The sequence below is a fragment of the Aulonocara stuartgranti genome (genome assembly GCF_965226115.1).
Source record: "Aulonocara stuartgranti genome assembly, chromosome: 3".
Classification (NCBI taxonomy): Eukaryota; Metazoa; Chordata; class Actinopteri; order Cichliformes; family Cichlidae; genus Aulonocara; species Aulonocara stuartgranti.
The window spans coordinates 27122110-27134510 of NC_138941.1; the positions used below are offsets into that span (position 1 = coordinate 27122110).

Sequence of the window (12401 nt, forward strand, 5' to 3'; positions counted from 1 at the left end):
AAATTATTTCCTCTTGCACTGATAATTCTGAGTGATTGATACGTTTTTGATTAGTGGCTGACACTAATATCAATTCAATTCATACAGCCGCACATCTCAACAGCAGTTGCCTCGAGGTGCTTTCTGCTGTAAGGTAAAGACCCTATAATAATACAGAGAAAACCCCAACAATTACATGATCCCAAGTACTCGGCAACAGTGGGAAGGAAAAACTCCCTTTTAGCAAGAAGAAACCTCCAAAGAGGAAAAGGCATCTGCCACAACCAGTTGAGGTGAGGGGAGGAAGATAGGACAAAAAACACAATAAAGATTGTGGAGGCTAAAATGTTTTGACATATGACATATAGACCACTTATAACAGTAACACAGGACACCAATAGGATTCATGTACATTTTCACTTGTGATTTCACAGCATGACAATATCCACCAAACAAACATCAGCAGATCAATAATGACGCCTCGGTTCCATGAAGTGCTCGGTCACTTTCTGAGTCTATCGAGTAGATGAATAAATAACATCTGGGTCCACTTCTGTGGCTGATGCAGGCCTGTGAGGACTTTCTGTTTTTGGATGAAATGTCACAGCTGCATAGTGCAGGTGCTCTGAGCTCTGCCTCTGTGAATAAGAGAACTGTCAGTCTCACGGCTGAGTAAAAAACTAGCAACATTAACTGATAAAGAGTGTGAAGGACACAAAATGAAACACTTCACCTCTTCTTGTTGTAGATTCTTTCCTTCAGTGTGAACTACGGCAAAAAGTACAAACAATTTATGAGGTTGGTTGAATTATAATGTTAAAAATATTCCTGTTGGGGGATTTTTAAAATAGAAAATAGCTGTTGTTCCTTTTTAAGTGTAATCATAAAAGACATGTAAAAATCTGTTACAATAAAAATACCTTTCTGAAGCTTTTTGATTTTAACAGCCAGACAAATGATGACTGTGATGAGGAAAACAGTCAGAACACCGAGGATCACACTCATCATATTTGGTAATCTGATAAAAGTGTCTGTGACAAAGACAGATTATAATAAATGAAATGACAGCAGCTGCAGTTTATTAAATGTGTGGTTCAGAATCTAACATCTTAAACTTTGACTCTTATTTTCATGAAATTCAATAAAACCAAATGAAGAGGTCATTCTTACCTTGGACCACTAAATCTGTTGCTTCAACAATAACTGGATTGCTGTGTATTTTAAATCCACAGAAATAAAGCCCAGAGTCCAATAAATCCACTTGTTTAATTTTGAGAAACACAGTGGATAAATTAGTGCTCATTTCAAATTTTCCATTTTGAAATCCAGTGCAGAATGAAGCAGGTTCATGAGGTTCGAACATGGAGGCGATACAGGTGAGTTTGGCTCTCTTGGTCACTCTGAACCAGAGTATCTGTGTGGGAGAACTGGAAAAGTTGGAGCACAGCAGCGTGACTTCTTTTCCAGACTGAATCTCCAAAGGTTGTGATACAGGGATCCAACCTGAAAAACAAAAGAAAATAAATAAACACAAACATTAAAGCAACAGAATCTTAATCAACAGAATCAGCTGGTTCTGTGGAGTAAATGAGTTGCTGTACTTACTGAGGCTGCAGACAAGTAAAACTGTTAGAGAGTCAAAGTTCCTCATTGTGCACACGATGTCCCTGAAATGGTGCTCTACAAGTTCATATAGGGTGGTCTGAAGAGGTGTGGTTTTTAGTATCTGTATGTGCTATACAATACATCTGTGAAAGAATAATCACGCCCCCCAGAAAGTTTAACCCTAACAGTGAACCAAGAGACAAAGATTGTGATTGTTCGCATGTAGACTCTCAAACCACTGTTGAAATATTTTATCACATCTGCTCATTAAAAACAAACCTCTCAGAGAGTCCCAGTACAACTTCACATTAACGCTCTTGGAACTGGGGTTACAGATGACCTTGAAGGATACAGCAACCAAAGCGATCCTGACAGGCTTGAGGTTTTGTCTGTCTCCCTCTGAAAGCCATCTCTCTAAGGCCTGATTTACATATTTCTGGAGGATCTTTGTGGCTGACCTTATTTTGTGATTGTTTCCTGGCATTTTATACCAGTCAATAGAAAAAAATAAAATGCTGCCACTTTTCCCCTCCTGGCTCCCAACTTTCAGTTTATTTTAGGGGTGTTACTCTGTCACTGCTATATTCAAAAACTGCAGTGAAGAAGTAGCCAAAAATGTCAAGATGAAGGACTATGCCTGCTTTAACTGTGAGTTGTATTGATATGTGAGCTGTTGCCTGTAACTACAGACCTCACCAAATGCACTAACGCAGAGGTGTTTATTTAGAGCAGGGGTGTCAAACTCAAATACACAGTGGGCCAAAATTCAAAACTGGAACAAAGTCGCGGGCTAACGTTAATATTTATTGAAAGAAAAATCTTCCTCCAGATTTAAGAATGAATCTCTTCTTATGGACTCAAACAAGTTTTGCTGAAAAACTGAATATGGAACAAGCAAAGCTTAATACTAAACGATATATATATTAGCTGTATAATACCAGTAGGCCAGCTCTAATAGTAATTTGGTATGGCTTCGCGGGCCAAATGTAATTAGGCTGCGGGCCAAATCTGGTTTTTAGTTATTCAAATGTTCATAATCCTGATTTTTTTTTTCTATTTTGCATCATGGCATCAACCTGCTATTGAAGCTTATTTCTCTTACTGCAATAAAGAAGTCACATATTTGGAGTTATGGATAGCAATGTTTCGTTTTTGGTAGCAGAAACAGACTAATCGTATGTACTTCTTCATTAGGAAGATTTCTAAAGACCTTCATATGAGTTCAGCTTTAACATTAGCTTCCAGTTCAAGGTATACTGTTGTAAACAGTGTTTGTGTGTCTTTGGCCCCCTTCCTGAGTTTTAATTTTTTTGTAGAATCAGTTTAATTCAACTACCCTGGAGAGATTTCAATGATTAGATTTGATTGGTGGCTGTGGTGGTGTGTGGTGACTTTTACAATAAGACAAGCAGAAACTATTCCAGTGACAGTGGCCAACTGGGGCCACAAGATGTCAGTGATGTAAAGGATGGATGCAAACAGGTATGAGAGAAGCTTTACAAATAGAATGCTGTTTAAAACAAAGGACATCTTTAATTTGGTGTTTATTTATGATTTTTTTTTTACACTGCTCAAAAAACATAAATGAACACAATAACCTCTACCTCAAAGTTAAAACCCAGAGGACAAGTTTTGAAACGATGATCGAAGCTGCTCACCTTCACAAAATTTACTAATGCTGACAGTTCAGGAATTGTCTACTGTTGAGCCAGGGTTAAGGTTAGCAATTCAGTCTTTAAATGTTATCCATATTACTCGTATAAGTCTTACGAATACATAGGAATTTTTTTATTACAAGTGGATTTCCATTTAATGTTCATATTCAATATCAGCTTAATTTTATAACCACTTATGTACTTAGGGCCATAGTGTATGGATGGCTAGGAGTGACAAAATGAATGAATTAAATATCCCATTAATAATTACTTAAATGCCCTTCCATTTCATTTAAGCATTTAATAAATTATTAATTAATTTATTTCTATTATTAATGACACATTTATTTTATTTTTTATATATTTAATTTATTCATTATCGACACATTTAATTAATTATTTAGTTATTTTAAATTTTAATTAATTATTGAAGCATTAAATTAATTATTTAATGCTGTATTTATTTCATTCATTTTGGCACTCCTGGCCCTGCAGCTGTCATCATGAATTAATTTTATCTGTCAGTCTCACTGATCAAAGTCGGGGGGCGGGGTTAACACTGCCACTGTGGCATGTCTAAAATCTGATTGGTTAAACTGCACAACAAGTCCACACAGGTCCATGCCAGATAATAGATTGATGTACACCCAGTGAATTACACTCTGCTCCTTTAGGAGGCGATATTCATCGTTAACTTTGTTTGAATAGTTAAATGCTGAAATACTGAATGCTTGAAAAATCAAGAGGATAACTTGATAATAGTTGTGTGCGTCACTATTACCATTCGCGCATGTGTGGTACCGCATGCGCGAATCTTACATCACTTCCTCCCTTTGCCAACATTGCGACAGTTAATATATTTAAATGACACGTTTAGCACCCAGTCAGCTCCTAGCGTTTCTCGACAGCTCTGCCTCCTTTTCAACTGTCCGAGACATTTAAACAATGGATACCGCCGTATACAAACAAATTCATGCTTTTCTTCTCAACGGAGAGCTTCCTCCGACTGAACAACAAGCCGAAAAATAAGAAGAATCTTGTCAGAGGTACCAGAAACAGGGTTGTTGCTGGCTATTACTAGCCAACATTGAACCAGGACATCGGTGAATGGACATGGTCTTATTTGAGTTAACAAGAGAAATCAGAACCTCTTCCTAATTTTTTCTAAAACATTTGTTAACTATATAATTCTGTATGAATGTTTACTTGCACACTTACATTTCAACATTAGTTTCTGTCTTTTTATTTTATTGTTATCAATTTACATCAACTGTTTTTTCAGTATCCTAGAAATATTGTTTGGAGTACATTTTTCAGGTCAGATGTCATCATCGCTGCCAGATGAAGGACCAAATCAAAACCGTGGCACCAGGATTACATCCCATCAAGGTACATCTTAAAGCCTGTTCACCCTTTTAATTTACATGTTAAAAAGCTTGTGTGCTCCAGGGTAGCTTTAAATTTTAATTTGAAAAGTTCTGTGACCTGCAGGTAAAAGAACTTTTTCGAAGTGCTGGGCATGGATTTAATTGGACCACTCCCGGAAACATGTCTAGGGAACCGATATGTGCTAACCATGACCGATCTGTATACTAATTGGCAATGCTGATTGCAGAACTTCTTAAGTCCAAGACTGCAGCTGAGGTCTCTGCAATCATGATCTCTTAAGTTATACACATTTGGCATGGTCAGGAAAATCATGACTGACCAAGGAAAGGAGTTTGTGAACCAGGTAAAACTTGTGAAAGTGTTATTCGTACCTTTACCTATGATATGATGTATTTAGGCCAAGTCTGCTCATGTAACTGCAGCTCAACAACAGCATTTTCAGCAAGCTCAATATTAAACATGCTGTGTCCAGTGCATACCACCCCCAGACCAACGGGCAGGTTAGCATTTGGATGTCTAACCTTCAGTAACTCAAGTGAAATCAGTCATGCTTATTTATCTATTCTACAATACAACTCAATGGATGAGAGGACCAACCAGAACATTAAGCGTGCTCTCAGAAAGTGCATCAACCAGAACCACGATGACTACTCGTGATGCTTTACAGTGTATCATCGTCTTAAGAATGTATTTTTAAACTTATTTAAAGTTTAAAAGTTATTGACAAGTGCAAGAGATAATGAATTAATGAAGAGATTTTATGTGATCAGCACTACACCAACCACAGTCCCTATTTCCTGCTCTTCCACCGACATCCACGTCTTCCTGCTGTGACAAACGCCTGTCCCATGGATGATGACCTTGCAGTTGCCAACCCAGAAGAGGACATAAAGACACAAGACTTGAGGAGATGACGATTCTGAATGAAATGGTCTGTACATTTAAGAAGGGCTGACTGACAGGGAAAGGAGATTTGTTTAGTGGAAGACCTTTGGAACACGGAAAAGGAAGCAGGTACAACATTGTGTTGTTCAAGCAGGCGATGATGTTCTTTTGTCAGGAGATCCAAAAAGGAGACGCACAAGAGATGCATTATTCATTATTTGCATATTATCAGATCCACCAACTGAGAGGAAGTTTCTCCTGGACCACTCATATGGGACTCCTGAATGGCAAATTGATCATCGGTATGCCAGTCCAGGAGCAAAGTGTCAGAAAGACTTGGACCCTATTTATTCCAGTCTGGTGAGGCGCATTTTTATGCATTCACGTTGAACCTTGATGGTTTTAGAATTGCTGAAGCATGAGAAATAATGCCAGCCTTATTTTGTAGTTGTCTTTTTAATCTGTTTCTTTATTATTTTATATATTATATTGAAGTAAAATCACATGAAATGCTTTTTTCACTTAGGTGGAATACAGTGGCTTGCAAAAGTATTCGGCCCCCTTGAACTTTTCCACATTTTGTCACATTACAGCCACAAACATGAATCAATTTTACTGGAATTCCACGTGAAAGACCAATACAAAGTGGTGCACATGTGAGAAGTGGAATGAAAATCATACATGCTTCCAAACATTTTTTACAAATAAATAACTGCAAAGTGGGGTGTGTGTAATTATTCAGCCCCCTTTGGTCTGAGTGCACCCGTAACTATTGACTATGTGCACGTTAGCATATGCTACTTCCGGTGCGGAAACTCCTGTGGGGAGCTTTGTTTCCGGTGTCCTATTCGCACCTTGTTTACGGTCCAAAACAAGTTAAGCAAATGAATGAATCAAGCGGCGATTTACATTTCTCTAGATGTCTTGGGCATTTATCCAATATATCTGTAAATGATGTTTATCGACTTGTCGATTTTTTTCCCCTGCGCCTCAGAGCAAAAGAGAAAAGGGATTCAAATTTTATATTTCTCAGCTGTCCCTCGTTTATTGCGGGTGTTATGTTCTAAAAATAACCAGCGATGGGTGAAATCAAGTAGCCAATTTTATTTTTTGATGGTGCAAAACGTTTCATGGACATTGTGGACATCCAGTACTGCACATCAGTGTCACACTGCTAACGATCGATGCAGTGATTCTGGACTGTACAGGAGAGACGTCACGGAGGAGATCGTCTGCAGCGATCAGGACGCAGGACACAATGTGACGTAAGAAAAAAAAAAAAAAAAGCATGCAAACTTGCACTAAAAAAAAAAATCTGTGAAACAGCGAGGTGAAAGGTGAACCGCGTTATAGCGAAGGACCGCTGTAATTTTGAAAGTAAGTCACAACATACCTGCATTAGTATTTATACAGAGTAAATACTAATGCATAGAAACCGTTACCAGCAATCATTCATTTTTTGTGTGGCTTTTTTCACGGTTTGTTAACATGCTGTGTAGGTGTGTACTTGACTAGCTGATATCAACATAACAGGGAAACATCTGGTTTGACTATTCTTCACCTGTAGTTTGAATGCTGAACATTTGCCTGTTTAAATCATAAGACCAGTCATTATACAGAGATGTGCTTCTGAATGTGGACGATGTGTCTTCTGCTGCAGTAATGCAGTTCTGCTTGTGTTGAGTGATGTAAACAACTGATCGATCTAAACGCTTTAAACGTCAAAATTGATCATTAGATTTTTTATGACACAATGGTGGCGAGTGTTCCCACCTTCTCCTCTTTGTAACTTAACGCGATCTTTCTGTTTTCGGGTTTTGGACATGATTTTGGAGTATATCTTCGCAGTAGCGATTGACCGCAAAGTAAAGCTACTGGAAATGTACAACCCCACATCCGGTCTCAAACCAGGAAGTTAGCATTTTCTCGTGCACAGGGTCCATTGTAAAATGCTCAGAGTAGAAGTAGATGCTTTTTGCACATACGTGATATGGATCGGGTTTCCGGTACGGCTCGAGTAACAACAAATACATCGCACGATGTGCACAAAAAATGTCAAAAACCTGTCAGACGCTGTTAGCAAGAAACTGTATGCAGCCATCCATCCATCCATCCATCCATCCATTCGCTTCCGCTTATCCTTTTCAGGGTCGCGGGGGGCGCTGGAGCCTATCCCAGCGGAGGAAGCCGGAGTACCCGGAGGGAACCCATGCAAACAGGGGGAGAACATGCAAACTCCACACAGAAAGACCTGATGGTGGAATTGAACTCAGGACCTTCTTGCTGTGCGGCAACAGTGCTAACCACCGTGCCACCGTGCTGCCTTGTGTATGCAGCCATCTCCAATTTATTTCAGTGACTGCTGGGAGATCCCAATTTTCTTGCTGGTCAAGTGTCAAAACGATTGTTGTAGTTGTTGAACTAAATACACATTTTCCATTTCATATTGTAACGTTGGACCCGTTAAGCATAGACAGGACACGGACGTAATGACAGCACTACTTTATTTTCGAATGTGATCACACTGTGGTTTTTGTTTTCACAGGGACACAGACACTCCCGTTCTGCTGTCACGTCCGCTCTCTCCCACTCCGACTGTCACTGTGAACATATAAAGAGACATAATCACACTCACATCCCAGCACACCTGTTCACCCCGCCTCTGCGCTGCCCCGGGAGCTCACTGCATCACCCCTCCTCTGCAGCCGACCAGAGACCACACCCACGCCACACATATTAATAGTCATTTGCTTCTTGTTGCAGAAATATACATCCACAGTCTGCAATTTTTTTAAAATAAGTATATACTGGTGTATTCTATATATACTACCCAGTGTCACATCTTCTTATAAATGTATTTTTTTCTTATCTTGTAAATTAATGGACCTTCTTTTATTTTTTTTAAATATTATTTTAAACTTTGTGTGATTGTACAGCATACAGCCCACACAAAGCTTTAACGACTGGCTTTCACATGTAAACAGCGCTCCACGTAGCACTTAGCTAGATGGCAGCGTCCAGTGTTTCTGTTTCAGTCATTTAAACATACTGATATCCAGATAAGTGATATACCTTCCACAGAATAGCAGCCCATGACTACATGGTTTCCCTAATGGGAAGATACAGGAAGAGCCGACTGTCTCCAGTACTCTCTTAGCATTACCCATACTAAGTCTTTAGCTTGATCGACGCTCTGGCTCACCTCTACAGCTGCCTTGCCATCCTTAAGTTGCCTTGTTTGTTGAGCAGTACATGTAGGCCAGATATTGTCCCGTTTCTTTTTCCAAGAATGGCAGAAATCCTGTTTACTCCGCAGGTAAATCAGTTCTTTCTCATCATTTATCCTGTTAGCAGTCGGACGTACCGCCCACGGTACATTGGATGGTTTAGGGGACTAATTGGTTACGTACAAAAACTTATCAAAAAAGAAGCTAAACATGTTATATATATTTGGAAAGCTGAGATTCTCGTGATTCGAACGATGTAAAGCATTTCAAGATAGAATCAACATAGCAGGTACAATTAGTGTTTATGTCAGGCTGCCAACATCGAAAAAAAACAATAACAATAAGGTCTGTACTCACATATAAAGCACCTGTTAGTCCACTGGTTCATAATATTCCAACAAAAACGGTGTAGTTAGACTGCCAAGAGTCCAGGCAATCCAAATCAGTCCAATATTTAGTCTCTGAGACATTTATATGTTGATAAACATCCACTGAATGTAATAGTATTGTTTCAAAGTAGCCGGCGAATAATCCTATTTTCGGTGCTTCCTGAAGCATTAGCAGCTCTTGACATGTAAATATTCCGGGTATTTTGATCTCAAAATGGCCGCTGACCTCTGCACTTTCGATTGACACCTCATTTGAACCAATGGGTGCTTCACACAGGTGTGAACAAGCAGCGATAGCCAAACACAGCTGGTGGTCAGCGGTCTGGCCAGCCCCCCTTTGATGGGCAGTAACTTCTTCCAATTGTGGCAGAGTGTCAAAATGATTGGCGTATCAGATAGCCAATGATCTTTAAAGAAGATTGATATGCAGCTTAAGGGGGAGGACACTTGTTTTTCCCCTTTTATTTGCATGCGCAAAAGGTTTTTGTCACTCGTGCGCTTTTGCGTAAACTTTCATAGCGACGACAGCGTCTGTGTTCATACAGCATTTTGAGAGAACTTGCGACCAAAGGAGCTTTGTAAGTACAAAATGGCAAAGAGGAAAACTTACTTCTCACTGGAAGAAGTCCTCGAACAATACACTCGGCGTGACAGTGATCAGTCGGAGGAAGATATTTCCGAAGAAGACAGTGATGTTTCCTTTGTTGACTCGGTAGCAGAGGATATTTTTTTGGATGGAGGAGACGCTACTCTCGACATGTAAGTGTTTATTATATCATACAATGATATTACTGTTTGTATGTGTGCCTTTGTGTGTGTGTGCGCCTTTGTGTGTGTGCGCGCCTGCTCCTCTGTGTGTTTGATGCGTTTTTACTAACTCCTGCTGTGTTTATATTGTTTGTTTGTGTGTGTGTAACCTTATTTATAAATATGTGTGTAGAACTTACCATGCAATATTTATATACTGAACTTGTTATTTTCCTATTAACAAAAATGGTAACCTACATATTCTTTTCACAGGGTTGAAGTTGTCCTCTTTCATGTTCTATCAGATGGTATTAGACAAAATTACACGGCCAGTTGAGGATACTGATGAAGATGAAGAATTTGATGTTGAGTCCAGAATTGCTGCATCACTGGTTTTCTATGGATGTTCATTGAAACAGGTATAGGCAACTTTTTTTTTTTTTAAACAAAGCTATTGCTCATATTGCAAATGCTTGTTAATAAAACACTTAAAGTTATAGAATGCATGAAAATTATAGTTTAACGGTGTAGTTCCTTTGAAGTATTATGAACAATGAACTAAATGCTTCTTCCTGAACTGAACGTGGAGATCTCTGGGGGGACCTTTCCTACAGCCTCCACGTGCTTTAAAACTCTGAAGCTGCCAGCTCATTTCCAAATGTACAAAGATTTTGAGGACGCAATTATTTCTATTTTTATTTTTTATTTTTTTACACATTTACAAACAGCAGATTCACATTTTTATTCAAAATGTATCTTTCGTTTAGAGAAAGTTATCAGTTTTGCATCTCCAGCCATCATGTTTATTTTCTGTTAAAGGTAGTTTCATTTACAACAAACCGAAGATTATAATGTAATATTAAAAAAAAAGCTTAACTATGTGACAAACGTGATGACGGGCTTTAAGAAATGGGCTTTAAAATTATTTTTAATTCATCTCCTCTGTCTTTGCCTGCCTGGGCAGGGCTCATTTTGGGCTCTCGCCTCTGGCCCACACACCTGCCCTGGTTGCCAAACCTGCTGCTGATCTACCTGATTGCTATTTAAGATGGCTGTTCTGTGCTTCTAGTTGCTGGATCGTTGAATAACCTGTGTTAGTTAGTCCAGCAACCAATAGCTGAACCTGTGTGTTTTCTCTAGCCTGGTTCTGATTAATCATTTCTTGTAAATAGATTATTAGGTGTTCCCATGCAGAAAGAGTGGAGAGTTTTCTGGAGAGCTTCATATGTGTGGACCTTTCCCCATATCCCTCTCATGGACCCTCCTTGCGCATTGCATATATTGCACTAGGTAAACATTATAAATAAATCACAGTCTCTTTGCAAAAGGATTCCTGGTCTGCGCGTGAGTCCTTCTGAAACCTGTGACAGTGCATCTCTGTTTGTTTTAACATGCTAAATAAAAAGCCTGGTCAGTCTCCTGTGATTCTTGACAGGACTTGGACTGTCTCCAGGTATGATCCATTTGCATCTGTTAAAGAAACTCCTGGAACTGGCAAAGCAGCGAGCTCTTTATCTGATAGCTCACAGGTCAGCTGAATCTCAGGTACTGATATTTTAAAGTTTTAAATAATATGGCGTCCAGTTATTTAAATGAACTCCTCAACATGTATGACCCCAAAAGAGCACTGAGATAGTCTTGATTGAAGTATAGAATAGAAGAGATCATGTCTTCGCTGTAGCAGCATCCAGACTCTGGAATAATCTGCTAGAGGAGATTCGTACTTCAGAGTCTATTCAGTCTTTTAAATCGCTTTTTTATTTTGACTTTTAATTAGAGTTCAGTATGAGTACCATCAGGCCCGTTTTGTTTGTTATGTTTATTGTTAATACAGTGCCTTCTCATTTATCTGTATTTGTTTCCAATTTATCTATATTTGTTTCTCTATTGTTTTCTCTTGTTTTTAACCAATTGTGAAGCACTTTGCTCAACTCTTTTAATACTATATGTTCCCAAATACATATTGTAAAACAGTACAATTCTGCTACATGTACATGCACCACAGGAAACCTTCACAGCTCAGAAAATCTTGGAGAGCTTAGGTTTGGATCTAAACTAAGATCAATATGTAGCTATTTTTTTTGCCTATGAGTAGACAATTTTAATAATTTTGTTAAAAAGCTGTTCTTTAATCATACACTCAGTAACCCAAGAGTTATTAAGAAAGATTAGGGTAGTCAAACACTGATAGAATCATATATCATATCAAACTGACTGACTGACAAGGTTAGTGGTGTTGCCACAACACCTCATTTTCTTGCCACATGTATTGCAAACTGCGTCTTGGCTGTTTGTGGAGGTACAATACGTCCACACATGACTCCGTTTACGCTCAGCCATTGTTGTGAATGCGCGCACGCCAAAAGGGCTGCGACACATTTATACAGCCATATTTCGCACATGACTGTGAAACGCGGAAGAGGAAGTAGTTCCTTCCAAGTTAGACAATCCGAATGAGTTTCTTTCCACTGATCCCGTTAATGATAAACTAGAAATTTACCCCAAATTACTAAAATATTGGTATT

At 38.9% G+C, this 12401-nt stretch overlaps 1 long non-coding RNA gene across 1 annotated transcript; it reads right to left on the reverse strand.

Annotated features, from left to right (window-relative positions):
* Positions 1–235: 235 nt before the first annotated feature.
* On the reverse strand, positions 236–985 carry LOC309704028. The gene is made up of 3 exons (XR_014276119.1): positions 900–985; positions 713–747; positions 236–617 (listed from the first exon to the last, which is right to left on the reverse strand). It is a non-coding gene; the product is annotated as an uncharacterized lncRNA (long non-coding RNA).
* Between the last annotated feature and the right edge of the window lie 11416 nt (positions 986–12401).